This window comes from Triticum dicoccoides, chromosome 1A, assembly GCF_002162155.2.
Source record: "Triticum dicoccoides isolate Atlit2015 ecotype Zavitan chromosome 1A, WEW_v2.0, whole genome shotgun sequence".
NCBI classification, from domain to species: Eukaryota; Viridiplantae; Streptophyta; class Magnoliopsida; order Poales; family Poaceae; genus Triticum; species Triticum dicoccoides.
Window position 1 is genome coordinate 291,783,638 of NC_041380.1, and position 18,328 is coordinate 291,801,965.

Below are 18,328 nucleotides of genomic sequence, written 5' to 3' on the forward strand. Positions count from 1 at the left end.
TGGTGGCCAGCTTCTCCTCCCGCACCTCCTTGCAATGGACGCGGACTAGAGACAGAGCCACGTCAGCGCCACACCGAGCTGAAGACTTCTTCCACTCCTGCACTCGGTCAGGGATTCCATTGAGTCGAGTCATCAAAGACTCGAGATCATTCTGGAGCGTAGACTCTGGCCAAAGCGTCGGGTCGATCCGCGTCATGGCAACCTTCAGTCGAGCCAAGTAATCCACGACGCCGTCAACACGAGATTCCAGTCGGAGCAGGTTCATGGCAGCTTCATCTTTCACCGGAGAGTTGATTGGATCCAAACCTGTTTTGATCTGCCCAGTCTCCTCTTCAAAGTTCTGGCAAAGTTCTGCATACACGACCCAAGGATAAGTCAAATTTCGTAAAACTGAGTCGACACAAAAAAAAACAGTCGGAACTGAATGTGCACCTTCGAGCTTGATGTACAACTTCTTGGCAAAACTCCTCAAGTAGCCCTCCAGGTCGTCCCTCCTACGAGCGATGCCTTCCATCTTCTCGCCCAAGAGGAGGTTCTCCTTCTTCCAATTTGCAGCCAACCTGTTGGCTTCATTCAGAGCGGTCTGCAACCTGGTATTCTCTTTTTCCAATTGGTCGACCGAAGCCAGCTTCTGTGTGGCCAGAGCAGTCTTGTCATCAGCCTCCTTATGGGCAGCAGCCAAGTCCTGATCCTTCTTCGCCAGAGCTTCTTTCAGTTTTTCTGCAAAAAAATGATGATTGAGTTGGAGAAAGCGAAGAGATACTCAAGCCTAAAAACTAACCAGTCGACAAAGGCGTCTTACCTGCGGCGCCGTCTCTGACCTTCTGCAGCTCTGTCCTGGCCAACTCCAGATCAAGGTTCATTTGAATTTGCTGCTTCTCCAAGTCAGCCAAACGGGTTCCAAGATCACAAGATCTCTGAAGTCAGAGGGGAGGAGTTACAATTTCAGTAAAAAAAAAGCAACAAAGGCAATAAATACTAAGACTACGGTCGACTGCCAGCAGTCCACCATAGTCTCGGGGACTACACCCAGTGGGTGCACTTAGCGTGCCCCCACCGGTTCCTATCCCACCCGACCGACCCCTGAAGTCGAGTCCAAGACAAGTTGCTTCCGAGCAGCTAAGAGACAATAATGGAGTTTAGCCTAAGCGAAACATTCGACAGTAGCCTCGGGGACTACACCCAGTGGGTGCACTCAGCGTGCCCCCACAGTAAAAAAAAAGAGAGAAAGACGTCGACTGCCCGCAGTCGACAGGATACCGTTCCATTCGACTACAACGACTCAATTTAAAGACTACAGTCGACTGTCAGCAGTCCACTGTAGTCTCGGGGACTACACCTAGTGGGTGCACTTAGCGTGCCCCCACTCGTCCAAGAATTGGCAAACACACCCAGTGGGTGTACAAACTTAAAGATCTTCGGAAAAGAGATTCTTCAAAGGACATATCGAAACAGACCAAGTGTTGAAGTCGACTGACCTGGACATTGCTCTGAAGAGCCGAGCTTGCGTCATAAGCCGCCTGGCAAGCCTCCCGAGCCACTTTCACCTGTTCCATCATGATTCCAGCCTGGCATACAGCCTCCTTCGCAGCAGCCGCTTGGTCCTTAGGGACGGGGTATGCAGCAAAAAGCGAAGACGGATCCCCAGTCGACGCTGAAGGCCGCACACTCGTCAGAGGAACAGCGAAAGCCACGGAAGCCCGAGTGGGTTCGCCACCGTCCCGAACTACGGCCTTAGGCGCCGGAGTGGATTGCGGAGTCTTGCCAGCCAACGCCTTCTTCTTCCTCTTCACCCTCAGTGGTTCGTTGTCGTCGTCGTCCGGGAGGTCAATAACATGAGGATGAGCTGCAAGGAAAACATTCAATCGACCAGAGTCGCGATAAAGTTTCAGTTGACTCGGAAGCAGGACGTCAGTGATTGTACCAGGGTTGGAGGTGACAGCGTCCTCCATCTCTTGGTCGTCATTCCTGGCGGAGACCTCAGAAGTTGAGCCACTGCAAATCTCGAAAGTTAGTCAGTTGGCCCAGTGAATCGACCAAGGATCCGTCCACAGTCGACAAAGGAAAGCAAGTGTTATTGTTACCCGGAAATGGTGGGAACAGCTATCTTCATCTTGGGCAAGGCCTTGGGCGGCTTGGATGGCGTCGCTCGTGGGTGCTTGGGAGCCTTCCCGGTCGGCGGAGGAGAAGAAGTCCGAGGGCGTTTCGACGACTGCCCAACAGGAGCAGTCACCTTGCCACGTTCCTGCGCTGGATCGTGGGTGAGCTTGGATCGCCCCTCCGAGCGAGAGGGTTCAGCCTCCTCCTCCTCTTCGCTGGAGAAGATGTCGTCGCCTTCCTCTCCCTCACCGTCGGACTCCCACTCGCCCTGGTCGTCCCCGCTCTCGCCTCCGCTCCCCTCACCTTCCTCAGTTGACCCTTGTGCCCCGTTGGGCGTCGAGTACATCTCAGTGGTCGCCTGGAAGACAACAGACAGGACGAAAGTCAATCAACTTACCCAAAGAAGACCAATACAGAAGGCCAGATATCTGACACAAAGACATACCTGATCCACTTCATATGAGTTGTCGAGTGGAATTACCCTTCTGGCTCCTCGGGGGTTGTCTTTGTTCTCCGTGATGCTTGACAACCACCCCTCCAGCATCTCGTCGGTGACCTCCTCCGGGTGGATCCAAGTGGTGTCGTCAAGGCCAGAATACAGCCACATCGGGTGGTCTCGCGCCTGGAGCGGTTGGATGCGCCTCTGGAGAAAGACCTCTAACAGGTCCATCCCAGTCACCCCCTCACGGACAAGCTCAACCACTCGACCCGCCAATACCTTGACTTGGGCCCTTTCCTCCGGCGTGACTTTCAGAGAGACAGGGTTCTCGGCTCGGTCGAGGGAAAAAGGAGGAAGACCAGTCGACTGTCCGGGGGTCGCCTGGTCCTGGCAGTAGAACCAGGTCGACTGCCAGCCGCGGACCGACTCCGGGAAGGTGATAGAGGGGAAACAGCTCTCCCCCCTCGTCTGGATCGCTAGGCCCCCGCACAGCTGGATCACTTGTGTCTTCTCATCACTCGACTTGGCCTTTTTAACCGACTGAGAGCGGCAAGTAAAAATATGCTTGAAAAGCCCCCAATGCGGACGGCAACCCAGGAAGGCCTCGCACATGGAAATGAACGCAGCAAGATAGACTATGGAGTTGGGGGTAAAGTGATGGAGCTGCGCTCCGAAGAAATTCAAGAAGCTCCAGAAGAATGGATGGGGAGGCAGAGAAAACCCTCGGTCGATGTGGGTGGCGAGGAGCACGCACTCACCGTCGCGGGGTTGAGGTTCGATCTCCCCCCCCCCCCGGGAGACGCGCAGCCTCGTGGGGAATGGCTCCTCCCTCGACCATGTCGTCGAGATCTTCCTGCCGGAGCACCGATGGCATCCAGTCGCCCTGAATCCAACCCTTGGGCAGGGCGGCCCGGGAGGAAGATCCGCCTCGTGCAGACCTCTTTCCTTTCCCCGTCGCCGCCACCTTCTTCGCGTGCTCCAAAGCAGTGGTCTTGCCCTTCATCATCGTCATTGGCGAGGTCTCACACGGGCTAACGGCGCTAGGGTACGGCCGAAGGTCATGGGAGGGCTGGTGAAGGGAGAGAGGAGGAAGGAAGAAGAAGAGGAGCGCACGGCTTGGAAACCCCGAGCTGGCAACTTATAAGGGGCCACTCCCGAGTGGCTGACTGGTAGGCCCAGGCAGTCCAGTCAAATCCCGCAGCAGACGCGCGCGCAGTACGTGGCGAAAAAGGCGACGCGAGGATCGAGGAGTTTCCGCTTTATCACTTCCGATTACTGTGGCTGCTCCCGTCCCGCGCGCTTCCCAAAATTCGAATCCCGTGAGATCCGCGGGCCGCAGAACCACTTGGCAAAAACAGAGTATCCCGCTCGCACCAACACTCGGCATGTCGCAAGCAAAGATATTCACTCGACGAAGGGCCTGGAATGGATCAAGGCGACTGAAAGAGGTTGATGACGTCATCCGTGACAAGTGACCCTAAACGAGGCACTCATACAGCCCCAAAGAACCAGTCGGAAAGGATCCCCAACTCTTTCCCCACTCTAACCTCGATCCATTCGGGGGCTAATGATGAAGCTATGTACCTAGGGTAGGGGCACGGACCCGTCCAAAGAGCCCTACCCAAAGGACATCCCTAGAAGAAATCACCTATCAATCGACTTGAAGGTGCTCCACTCGACAGGTTCAAGACACTCGACCGAGAAGCTACCACTCGACCAAGAAGCTACCACTCGACCAAGAAGCTAATCACTCGACTGCCAGGAGACCTAAAGTCATTCCGTAGGCAAACGGTCAGCTGTTAAGTAGTCTTCATGGTCATCATAGCACTTTATTAGAGGCGTTACCAGTAACGCCTCATCTTAAATGTACCTTAAACCCTGCATTACTGAGGGCAGGAGGGGGCCGGCGAACTCTATATAAGCCACCCCCCTCCTCAGTATGGAGGGTTCGCACCCCTGTAATCTATACACGCATAATCCAGTCGACCGCCTCCGGGCTCCGAGACGTAGGGCTATTACTTCCTCCAAGAAGGGCCTGAACTCGTAAACCTCGCGTGTAACAACTTCCCAATAGCTAGGATCTAGCCTCTCCATACTCACCCCCCTACATCACTGTCAGAGTCGGAACCACGCCAGCGATGATCTGGCCTAGATCCATGCATGGTCCCAAGCACTAGGCGACGCGGGCTTTGGGCGGTGCGGTGGCTGGCTGGTGTTGTCTTCTAGGTAGTAGTGGCCGATGGCGATGGTGGATCCGAGTTGCGGTGGTGGTCCTTGGTGTTTCGGTGGTTGCGTGCGTCTACTCGGCAAGGCACCACGCGGTTCTAGTCAGCTACTGGGTCGGGGTGGTGCGACTGCCGGTGAAAATAGCGTCAACCTTGGTCTTGAAGAACGATGGTAGCGTCATTGACGTCATTTCCTTATTGAGGCATTGGCGTAGCAGGCACCATCATCTCCCTCGGACCGCTCCAGGGAAAACCCTAGATCTGGGTCTTCCTGGATCGGATAATGACGGCATCTTCGATGTCGTTCTCCCTCCTGGTGGCATCGTTTTGGAGCAGGTGCTCACTTGAAGGGCCCAAAGGTTTCATGATCCGCATGGATGATGGCGGATCTCGGTGGCGTGGCACAGTGGAGTCTCAATGTCTAATGCAGGTTGACAGACTCGCACAGTAGGACGGCGTTGTCTAGCATCGTGGTGGCGTCGATGGCAGGCCTGACAAGGTTGATGCGTCAGTTCCTGTTTTGAAGACTGATAGGTGGAAGATGGCGGTGGTCACCTCTGAGAGTGTGTCGGACCGGTGTGCCCCAAACCCGACATTGTGGATTGGTTTGGTCCTCTGGCTTTAGATGTTAGGTTTTGGTATGAAGTCTGCTTGGTATTTGGCTCAGATTTTTGGCACCCCTTCATCAAGTGGATAGGAGTAGCGACAAATGTTGCCGAGATGGTGGTCATGACCCACAAGTATAGGAAGTATAGGGGATCAATCGTAGTCCTTTTGATAAGTAAGAGTGTCGAACCCAACGAGGGGCAGAAGGAAATGACAAGCGGTTTTCAGGAAGGTATTGTCTACAAGCACATAAATTATCGGTAACAGATAGTTTGATCGCAAGGTAGTTTGTAATGAGCATCAAGTAGCAATTATAACAAAGGTGCATCAAGGTATCCCAACCCTTTTTATAGCAAAGCACAAGACGGAACAATCTCTTATAGTAAGCAAGCCTCCCACTTATGATTACCCCCTCTCGCAAGCATCCGCAACTATGGAAGAAGAATTAAGATAAATCTAACCATAACATGAAACATATGGATCCAAATCAGCCCCTTGCGGAATAGCGCATAAACTAGGGTTTAAGCTTCTATCACTCTAACAACCCATCATCTAATTACTACTGCACAATGCCTTCCCTTAGGCCCAAGTATGGTGAAGTATCATGTAGTCGACGTTCACACGACACCACTAAGGGAAACAACAACATACATATCATCAAAATATAGAATGAATACCAAATTCACATGATTACTTATGACAAGACTTCTCCCATGTCCTCAAGAATAGGGCTTTAGATTGGATCTCGTGGTTCTAGAACTTGGGGCAGCTGGAATTGTGTTTCGTCGACTCCCCTAGGGTTTCTGGAATATTTGGATATTTATAGAGCTGAGAGGCGATGGAGGAGACCCCCGAGGGCACCACAACCCATTAGGACGTGCCAAGGGCCTCTGGCGTGCCCTGGTGTCTTGTGGGCCCCATGGTCCTCTCCTCTGGTGCTTCCTTGGCTCCCAAGTTGTCTTCTGGTCCAAAAAAATCTCCAAAAAGTTTCTCTTTGTTTGGACTCCGTTTGATAGGGATATTCTACGAAGTAAAAAAAAGCAAAAAACAGCAACTGGCACTGGGCACTATGTCAGTAGGTTAGTCCGAAAAAATGATATAAAGTTGCTATAAAATGATTGTAAAACATCCAAGAATGATTATATAATAGCATGGAACAATAAAAAATTATATATACAGTAGAGACGTATCAGCATGCCCAAGCTTAATTCTTGCTTGTCCTCGAGTAGGTAAACGATAAAAAAAGAATTTTTGATGTGGAATGTTGCCTAACATGTTCATCACATATTGTTTTCTTTTGTAGCATGGACGTATGGAATTTTAGATGGTTCAAGGCAATGGTCTATATTTGACATGACGACTTCAATACTCAAGCATATCAACAAGCAACCATGTCTTTCAAAATATCAACACTAAAGAAAGTTATCCCTAGCCCATCATGCTCAATCATTCATCCACTCACGAAACACACTCGAATATTAGCTGTATCCAATGCACAAGTATGATCATAGTGCTCCCTAGTTGGTGATTTATAAGAGAAGATGGAGACTCAAATAAAAACAAAATTTGCATAAAAGTAAATAGATAGGCCCTTCGCATACTGAAGCAGAGATTTGTAGAGGTGCCAGAGCTCAAAGAAAAAATTTGAGAGATAATTTTTTTGAGAGGCATGCTTTTCCCGTCAACAAAAATGACCGAGTAATTCCCAATACTTTCCATGCTAGATACATCATAGGCGGTTCCCAAACATAAAATAAAGTTTATTCTTTTTTCCACCATTCTTTCAAAATCCATGGCTAGCCATATCCACGGGTGCTTCCATGCCAACACTTTCCAAGGAATTTATTATTTGACAATATAAAGTAAATTTCTTTTCCATTTCGGGATTGGGCATCCCTATTACTGCTGAGGGAGTCCTGGACTAAGGGGTCCTCGGGCGTCCGTCCTGTTGGACATGGGCCGGACTATTGGGCCATGAAGATACAAGACTAAAGATTCTCTCACCCGTGTTCGGATGGGACTCTCTTTGGCGTTCAGATACGAAGATTTCTTTCTCTGTAACCGACTTTGTACAACCCTAGTCCCCTCCGGTGTCTATATAATCCGGAGGGTTTAGTCCGTAGAGGCAATCGCAATCATAATCATATAGGCTAGACTTCTAAGGTTTTAGCCATTACGATCTCGTGGTAGATCAACTCTTGTAACCCCCATACTCATCAATATTAATCAAGCAGGATGTAGGGTATTACCTCCATCAAGAGGGCCTGAACCTGGGTAAAACTTTGTGTCCCTTGTCTCTTGTTACCATCAACCTCAGACGCACAGTTCGGGACCCCCTACCCGAGATCCGCCGGTTTTGACACCGACATTGGTGCTTTCATTGAGAGTTCCGCTGCGTCATCTTCAAGAGGTTCGATGGCCCCGTCAAACATCTACAACAATGCTGTCCAGGGGGAAGTTTTCCTCCCCGGACAGGTTTTCGTATTCGGCGACTTCGTCCTGCGGGCCAAGTTGCTTGGCCACTTAGAGAAGATCGACAGTTACGCCCCTGGCCATCAAGTCAGGTTTGGAAGCTTGAACTTTGTTGCTGATATCCGTGGAGACTTGATCTTCGAGGGATTCGAGCCGATGGCAGCCGCTCCCTACCACCGTGATGAGCGTGACCTAAATCTGTCATCGGACCATACCCAGGAGATAGCACCTGTAAGTGCTCCGGCCCTAGATCCGGAGCAGACTGCGCCATCGAAGACGAGAAGCTCAACCCCGCCACAGAAGCCGCAGAATCAGCGGCGTTGGAGCCGCACACAGACCCAATTTCATGCGGGATCCGCGTCATCGGAACCTCGGACTCGTCTCTGGCCACTCGCACCGAACTACGCGCACCCACGTCCGCTGAGCCTGATCAGGCGCCGATCGTCGAATTCAGCGCCGCTGACATCTTCTAGCACTCACCTTTAGGTGATGTGCTAAACTCATTAAAAACCCTCTCCTTAGCAGGGGGCTCACAACAGAATTATATCCGGTTTGAACTGGGGGTTGATGACGGGGAATTTTGCTTCCCACCCACCTCCCACTTAATAGCCACTATCGAAGACCTAACCGACATGCCTAATTACGGCTCCGAAGACATCGACAATATGGACGGTGATGCCGAAGACGAGCAGGCCCAAAACCCGCCATTTACCAGGCGCTGAACCACCACCCCCTCATATGACGTATACATGGTGGATACACCCAAAGAAAATAGCGGCGACGACAAGGAAGACCAAGTCGAGGATAAACCTCTTGAGATACAATCAAAGCGCCAACATCAGCGGCGCCCCTCCAAGTCACGCCATGGAAAAGACAGCAATACTGGCACAGGAGAAAACAATACTCCGAACGATGCCGAAGACAATGAAGACCCCGTTAAGCCAACTTCAGAACAGGACGAACGGGAAGACGGGCAAGTTAGCCCTAATGAACAGGCCATAAACAAAGACTCAGAGGACAGTAATTATCTTCTGCTCTCCGAGGATGAGGAGAGCCTCGGCAACGAGGATTTTATCCTGCCTGAGGAACCTCTCAAGCAGGAGCACTTCAAGCGCCGGCTAATAGCCACTACAAGGAGCCTGAGAAAGAAGCAGCAACAGCTTAAAGCTAACAAAGATCTACTCAACGATAGATGGACTCATGTCCTGGCAGCCGAGGAATACGGCCTCGAGCGCCCATCCAAAAGTTATCTGAAGCGCAAATTGCTACCTCAATTGGACGATGAGGCGCTGGAGCCTGTACCGTCAGCACGTAATGCGGCTGATCGACCACCATGCGGCCGAGACAAAGCGGCAACTCAAGCCGAACACCAGCTAGCACTACCTCACCATAAAGGCAGAAAGAAAACACCTCGGGGCAGGACCTGGACAGTAGGGCAGGTCATACCAGATCGATCTACGGATGGCGGGGGCATGCCCCGACGCGCGGCGACGGCTATCAAGCCGAACATGGCAAGCACAATCACGTCTGAGCCGAAAGTTGCAGACGGACTCCATCTAAACTACATCACGACCTGGCCCGATATAGAGGCGCCGCACACCCCCTCTGCTTCACTGATGAAGTAATGGAACATGAATTCCCAGAAGGCTTCAAACCCGTGAATATCGAATCATATGATGGAACCACAAATCCCGCGGTATGGATTGAAGACTCTATTCTCCATATTCATATGGCCCACGGCGACGATCTTTGTGCCATCAAATACCTCCCGCTAAAACTCAAGGGGCCATCTCGGCACTAGCTAAACAGTCTGCCCAAGAATTCCATTGGCATCTAGGAAGACTTGGAAGACGCCTTCCGCGATAACTTCCAAGGTACATATGTCCGGCCTCCGGATGCCGATGACCTAACTCACATTATCCAGCAGCCCGGGTTGTCAGCAAGGAAGCTCTAGACTGGGTTCTTAATTAAAAAGAACCAAATTGTCGATTGTCCGGACGCCGAAGCCCTCGCGGCCTTTAAACATAGTGTCCGAGACGAATGGCTCGCCTACCACCTCGGACAAGAAAAACCAAAATCCATGGCAGACCTTACCGCTCTGATGACCCGCTTTTGCGCGGGAGAGGATAGCTGGCTCGCTCGTAGAAGCAACAGCACCAGTGACCCGGGCACTTCCGAAGTGTGGGATGGCAACGGCAAGTCACGACGCAATAAACACAAACGTCGAAATAACAATGAAGGAACACACGAAACGGCGGTCAACGCCGGATTCAGCGCCTCCAAACCCGGTCAACGGAAAAAGCCATTCAAGGCAAATAGAGACAAACCATCCAATTTAGACAAGATACTGGATTGGCCTTGCCAGATTCATGGCACCCCTGATAAACCCGCCAATCATACCAATATAAGTTGTTGGGTCTTCAAATAAGCCGACAAGCTCAATGCTGAACACAAGGGGAAGGGGCTGCCCAGTGACAGCGATGATGAAGAGACTCGCCCACCAAACACCGGGGGTCAGAGGCAATTTCCTCTGAAAGTAAACACGGTAAACATGGTATACATGACGTACACCCCTATAGGGGAGCGTAAGTGCGCACCACGGGACGCCTACGCCATAGAGCCGGTCCCCCCAAAATTTAACCAATGGGCAGCCTGCCTAATCACTTTTGATCGCAAGGATCACCCAGTCAGTATCCGTCATGCAGCTCTGGTCCTCGACCCAATCATCAATGGGTTACATCTCACTAAAGTCCTTATGGACGGCGGCAGCAGCCTTAATCTACTCTGCCAAGACACTGTCCGCAAAATGGGCATCGATCCTTCAAGAATCAAGCCCACCAAAACTACCCTCAAGGGAGTAGTACCTGGCGTAGAAGCTCACTGCACAGGCTCCATCACATTGGAAGTAGTTTTCGGTTCGCCGAACAACTTTCGAAGCGAAGGCTTGACCTTCGATATTGCCCCGTTCCGCATCGGCTACCATGCACTTGTCGGGTGTACTGCTTTTGCTCGTTTTAATGCGGTCCCACACTATGCCCATGCAAAACATAAGATGCCCAGTCCACGCGGCTTCATAACAATAAATGGAAATACGGAACGCTCCCTCCATACAGAGGGCCATACTACGGCTAATGCAACCGAAGTACAAAGCAGCCTCATCAGGCCGCATATCTTATCGGCCATTAAGCCATCGGTCTCTATTAAACATGACCGATCAATCTCAGGGCTGGATTAGCAGCTCGGCCTTCGTCGTTCGCCTCATATACCTGCGAAGTCTGTACCGCACATACATAATTATGCACTTAAAATACCTTGGTCATCGACGGAGGCACAATACGGACAGGCCTACAAGCACTCCCATAGCCTCTTTTTCTTTTCTAAACCATTTTTTGTCTTTTACCACAGGTGGCTCAAAGGCTGGTCATCTCACAGACTCTTTCGGAGTTCGGCTTCATACACTTACTCAAAGGCTATTCCTGTTAAGGAGTCCTTTCACCGAGGCAAGGCGGCGCAGACGTGCGACAGGAGGTCCAAATATTTCTTTGTAGACCGCACTCTCTATTTCGAGCATGTAAAGTGCCTTTTTCCTCAGCCTTCGACCCCCGGCATGTCAAATAACCTGGGTTGTGGCGTTATTATCTGTAAGATGGCGATTGACGTATCAATTAGGTCCCAGTGAACATAATCTGTATTCAATATTCACTCTTTTTTTACAGAACTGAATTTTACTTCTTCGAATTGTTTCACACACGCACCTCAGCACAAATTGCCAGGGGCTTGATATGGGAACAAGTGAGTCGCCGACAAGTCCGAACAACTTTATAGCACACTCCGGCATCATGAGTTTGGCCTTATATGCATCAGCTCTGAATCATGTCTTTGGTCAATAGTTGGGTTGCCCGGCTCCTGTGCTTACTACCTTACGTTCCGCTCTATCGGCTAGGGTAGTAAAGGGAGAACTACTGCGATTGTGTTTCCGGTTCATCTGGTCAAGCACCTCAGTAGAGAAAGCCGAAAACTGACTGTCATGATGCGGCGAGAGCTGGTCAACCACTCGATGACTTATCAGAATCTTTCACGATTCCTTATGTATTACATGAAGGACCGTTTTAAGGTCTCCTATGTAGCGCACCGTATTGGGATAACCGCGTACATACCAGGGGCTATACCATAGACCCACCATCAAACTCCTATGGATAAGTGAAAATGTTAAAGCCCTACAGTCCGATTGCCTAGTTTGCCACCTTGACACCTCCTTCACGGACCTAGACGTTGGGTCAAGAGTGATCAAGTGCTTTTCCGAATACCCCCGTATTTTATGCGTGGGGGCCAAAGCCGACGACTAGAAAACTTTCAGATTATACAAAGACGGACGCATAGGAGGAACCAAAACTTTTAGGCAAAAGTATAAATATATCATAATATTGTTTTTTACAATCTTGGTACATTCACTCGAAGATCATATCCTTCGAGCACTGACCCTCTATCAAGCGGGTGCCCTCTAGGACATCTTCAAAATACTGCTCCGACGTGTGTTTGTCCTTGCCCCTAGGTGGACTCTTCGCTGCAATATCGGTGGCCTTCATCTTCACACAATACGTCTTGACACGGGCAAAGGTCATCCGTGCACCTTCAATGCACGTTGATCGCTTCATGGCGTCGATACGCGGCACCACATCCACAAGTCGCTACACCAAACCGAAATAACTATTCGGAACTGGCTCAGTCGGCCACAGCCGGACCACGACGTCCTTCATGGCAGAACCGGATATCTTGTGGAGCTCGGCCTACTGGGCCATCTGTTCATTTAGCAACAGCGGGCGCTTTGGCGTGCCGAATTGTGACCAGAAAAGCTTTTCTGTTGCACACCCTTCTTGCGCTTGGTAAAACTGCGCCACATCGGAGGTACTCTTCGGCATGTCCAAGAATCTGTCTGGAGAGCTCCACATTTGATTAAGCGGGGCATACTTCGGATCGCCGAATTTAGTCTGTAATAGAAAGGGCTTACAGGCCGCTATCTCCCCGGCTTGCCGGATTTCCTCCCGAGCCGCTCTCGACCCAGATCATGCCTCTCTCGCCTCTCGTAAGGCCTTCTCTAGTTCGGCTACTTTGGCCTTGTTCTCCTCCTCAAGTGCTCGGCATTTGCCAGTGGCATCCTTGAGATCTTGCTCTATGGAAGATATTCACTCTTCGCACTGGCGCCGAGTAGCCTGTTCGACCTTTAACTCCTTAGCTACCTTCTTGGCAGCCACATTACTCATCATGACTTGCTCCTTGGCCCGGACGAGCTCAACCAGCAGGGTCTTAACCGCGGCAGCACCATCTGCAGTTATACATATTTTAGTATATAATTCCCAGCTTCGTGCTCATATCATTATACATACATATACTGACTACCCCAAAACATACCTTGCGCCTCGTCAAGCCACCTGTTAATAAGCATGATGTAGTCATCTGCCACATCAAGTTTCCGCTTCAGATCGGCAACCTCTATAGCACGGGCAGTCACCGTGGATGAAACAACTTGTGTTCCACTTAGTTAGATTATTTCCTGGGCATATCTTTTTTGATCCTCTGATTGCCTCCTATCGGACGACAACCGGAGTCTCAGGGGCTACTATCTATACAAGGGTGCATTTGTTGCATGTAAAGTGCAATTGAAGATATTACATTGCATACCTCGAAGCCTCTTAGCAGGCCCGTGAAGGCTTCATCCAATCCGCTTCTCGCGGATAGAATCCTCTTGGCTACCGTACCCATCAAGGTGCGATGTTCCTCTAAGATGGACGCATATTGCAACACGTCCATCAAGGTATCTTGCGCCTCCTGATTCCTGGAAGCGGTGATGGGAGTACGGACTCCCTTCAAAGGGATGTGTTTGCTCGACTCTAGAGTTGTCTCTGGCTGTAAACCGGATAGTTCGGGGCCTTTATTGTTGGTCCCCGAAGGGGCTGCATGCCCCAAACCCTGGGCCGCGGAAGTATCACCTTCGGGCGCGGTCTTCATTGTCCCTCGCACCACTTGTTTATCAGGATAAATCCTCCGGGACGACACCTCAAAGTCGTCCGCCCTATTGGGCGAGAGGGTTTGGGGAGGTGTCTCGCTTTCCATCATCTCCGGAAGAAGATCCCCCGAGGAGGAGGACTGTTGAGGAAGATTGTGTGCCAGATTGCAAACATATATTTTCATATGTTGCCCTTGTAAGCAGAAAGGAACGGGATATATTTAGGACACCTTTGTTCACTTACGATTCGGCTAAAGGCTTGTCCTTACGGAGGAACTGCGTGTCAACGTCGTCTTCCGAACCCGAACCGCCTGGCAAGGACATCTTCCCTCGCTTAGGAGCACCCTCCTCCAAATGTTCAGAGGCGGTCCTCTTCTTCCCATATGGGGAAGCGATGTCGGCTTCGCCTTCTCTTTTGTCTTCGGAAGAGGGAGCCCCAATCTCCCCGGACATAGCGTCTGGTGTACCTTTCGAATGGAGGTCACCTTTGACCTTCTTTTTCTCCTCCTTGTCCTCCTTCGCCGGCACTTGATATGGCGCCGGAGCCAGCATCCTTGTTAACACAGGATCGGACGAGTCTTCGGGAAGGGGGGCCGAACACCTAATTCGTTCAGCCTTCTTTACCCAGCCCTGCTCAAAGATGGTTTTCTCAGTATTACGGGGTGTTTAACTAAGCTGTGTTTGGGAGTCGAGTGCTTACCGAGGTATCCAGATGATTGGAGTCGAGGCTGATGTCTTCGGTGGAATCCGGCCACTACCTCTGTGTCCCGAAAAATAACTTCCACATTCCTTTGTGCGTCATGCCGAAGAAGTGCTGAAGGGTCATTGAACTCCCACATGCGGAGGGGCCGTCGCTGGCACGACAGGACCCGGCGGACTAGCATTACCTAGATTACATTGATGAGGCTGGTGTCCTTTTTAAGGAGGCTCCGGATGCGGCTTTGTAGCATCTGCACTTCGTCAATGGATCCCCAGTCCAACCCCTTATTAATCCATGATGCAAGCTATAATGGAGGGCCAGGTCGGAACGTAGTTGCAGCTGCCCGCTTGGTACCACGAGGTTCGGTGATGTAAAACCACTCCTGTTGCCATAGGTCGGAAACTTCTGTGAAAGAGCCTTTGGGCCAAAAAGCGTTGGGGAGCTTGTTCATAGTGGCACCTCCACACTCTATTTGCTCCCCCTCGATTACCTTCGGTTTCAAGTTAAAGGTCTTGAGCCATAAACCGAAGTGAGGGGTAATGCGGAGAAAAGCCTCGCACATGACAATAAACACCGAGATGTGAAGGAAGGAGTCCGGAGCTAGATCATGAAAATCTAGCCCGTAATAAAACATGAGGACGCGAATGAAGGGGTGGAGAGCGAACCCTATGAGGGAGTCCTGGACTAAGGGGTCCTCAGGCGTCCGGCCTATTATCCATGGGCCGAACTGATGGGCTGTGAAGACATGAAGGCCGAAGACTGCATCGTGTCTGGATTGGACTCTACTTGGCGTGGAAGGCAAGCTTGGCGACCGAAGATTCCTTTTTATGTAACCGACTCCATGTAAACCCTAGATCCCCTTGGTGTCTATATAAACCGAAGGTGATAGTCTGGAAAGGACAGACAGATATACTCATTACCATACCCACATAGGCTAGACTTCTAGGGTTTAGCCATTACGATCTCGTGGTAGATCAACTCTTGTAATACTCATATTCATCAAGATCAATCAAGCAGGAAGTAGGGTATTACCTCCATAGAGAGGGCCCGAACCTGGGTAAACATCGTGTCCCCCGTCTCCTGTTACCATCGATCCTAGACGCATAGTTCGGGACCCCCTACCCGAGATCCATAGGTTTTGACACCGACATTGGTGCTTTCATTGAGAGTTCCACTGTGCCATCGACAAAAGGTTCGATGCCCCCTTCATGTCAATAATGATGCTGTCCAAAGAGGAACCTTCCTCCCCGGACAGATCTTCGTATTCGGTGGCTTCATACTGTGGGCCAACTCGCTTGGCCATCTAGAGAAGATCGACAACTATGCCCCGGGCCATCAGGTCAGATTCGGAAGCTTGAACTACGTCGTGGATATCCATAAAGACTTGATCTTCGAGGGATTTGAACCCGTGGCGATCGCTCCCCCTCATCCCGATGAACGTGACTTAAATCTGTCATCGGATCACACCCACGAGATGGTTCCTGCAACTGCAATGACCTTAGAGCCGAAGCAAATCGAGCCATCCGAGGCCGCAGAGGCCGCGGCGTTGGAGCCGCACATGGACTCGACGCCCTGCAATATTCGCTTTAATGGAACTTCAGACTCGTCTCCAGCTATAAGTTCCGGACTGTGTACGCCCGCGGACACCGAGCTAGATCGGTTATCGATCTTCGAGTTCAACGCCGCTGACGTTTTCCAGCACTCGCCTTTGGGTGACGTGCTAAAATCTTTAAAGAATTTTTCCTTGGAGAAGGACTCACAGCTGAACTATGTCCGGTTCGAGCTAGAGACGGATGATGAGGAATCTTGCTTCCCACCCGCCACCCACTTCATAGCCACCGTCGATGACTTAACCGACGTGCTTGACTATGGCTCCGAAGACATCGATGGTATGGACGACGATGCCGACAAGGAGCAAGGCCAAGACCTGCCATTCACTGGACGTTGGACGGCTACCTCTTCGTACGATGTGTACATGGTTGATACACCTAAAGGATCTGGCGACGACAAAGAAGAGCCAGATGCGAATAAAACCTCCGAGACACAGTCCAAGCGCTGGCAGCCCAAACGCCGCCCCAAGCCCCACCGCTCAAAGGACGACAACACTGGCACCAGAGAAAATAGTACTCCAGGCGACGCCAAAAACAATGAAGACCCTGTCGGGGCTACATCCGAAGAGGAACACGACAGCAGGCAAGACAACCCTAACGAACAGGCCATAGAAGATGACTTGGAGGATGATAGTTACCGTCCACCCTCCGAGGAGGAGACAGGCCTTGGAAACAAAGACTTCATCGTGCCTGAGGATCCTCTCGAGCAGGAGCACTTTCAGCTTCAGCTCATAGGCACGGCAAGGAGCCTGAAAAAGAAACAACGACAACTTCAAGCTGAACAAGACCTACTCGTTGACAGATGGACTGATGTCCTGACAGCCGAGGAATACAGCCTCAACCGCCCAGCCAAGAGCTACCCAAAACACAGACTGCTACCTCAATTCGATGAGGAGGCGCCGGAGCACATATCTCCCTCGCGTAGTGCGGACCGACCACCACGTGGTCGGGACAGGGTGGCTGAACGGCCACCCCGCGGTCGGGATAAAGCGGCAACTCAGGCTGAATAGCAAACCACCCCACCACCCCGCCAAAAATAGGGACGGAAGAGTCCGGAGTCATATGTACGACCTCCGACAGACTCTGGACAGTAGAGCAGGACACACAAGATCGATCTACGGATCGCGAGGACGTGCCTCGAAGCACGACGACGACTACCTATTCGGACGTGACAAACCTAACCACGCTCGGGCCGAACGCCACAGACGGACTCCATCAGAGCTCCGCCATGATGCGGCCCGATATAGAGGCGCTGCACACCCGCTCTGCTTCACAGATGAAGTACTGGATCATGAATTCCCCGAGGGGTTCAAGCCCGTCAATATCGAATCATATGACGGCACAACCGATCCTGCAGTATGGATCGAGGATTTCATTCTCCACATCCGCATGGCTCGAGGAGACGACCTCCACGCCATCAAATACCTCCCATTAAAGCTCAAAGGACCAGCTTGACACTGGTTAAATAGCCCGCTTAAGAACTCCATCGGCAGCTGGGAGGACTTAGAAGAGGCTTTCCTCGACAATTTCCAAGGAACTTATGTCTGGCCACCAGATGCCGATGACCTAAGCCACATAGTTCAACAACCCAGAGAATCAGCCAGAAAATTCTGGACTAGGTTCCTAACCAAAAAGAACCAGATCATTGACTGTCCGGATGCCGAGGCCCTAGCAGCCTTCAAACACAGCATCCGTGACGAATGGCTAGCACGCCACCTCGGACATGAAAAGCTGAAGTCAATGGCAGCCCTTATGGCACTCATGACCCGCTTTTGCGTAGGCGAGGACAACTGGCTGGCTCGTAGCAAAAACACAGCCAGCGAGGCAGGGCCCACAGAGGCCAAGAACAATACCGGCAAGCTCCGGCGCAATAGACACAAACACAGAAGCAATGGCGACAACACCGAGGAGACCACAATCAACACCGGATTCAGTGGCTCCAAGTCCGCCAACGGAAGAAACCCTACAAAAGAAACAACGAAGGACCTTCCAGCCTGGACCGCATACTCGACCGTCCGTGCCAAATGCACGGCACCCCGGATAAGCAAGCCAATCATACCAACAGGGATTGTTGGGTCTTCAAGCAGGCTGGCAAGTTAAATGCCAAAACAAAGAAAAGGGATCACAAAGTGAGGACGAGGATGAAGAGCCCCAGCAGCCGAACACCGGGGG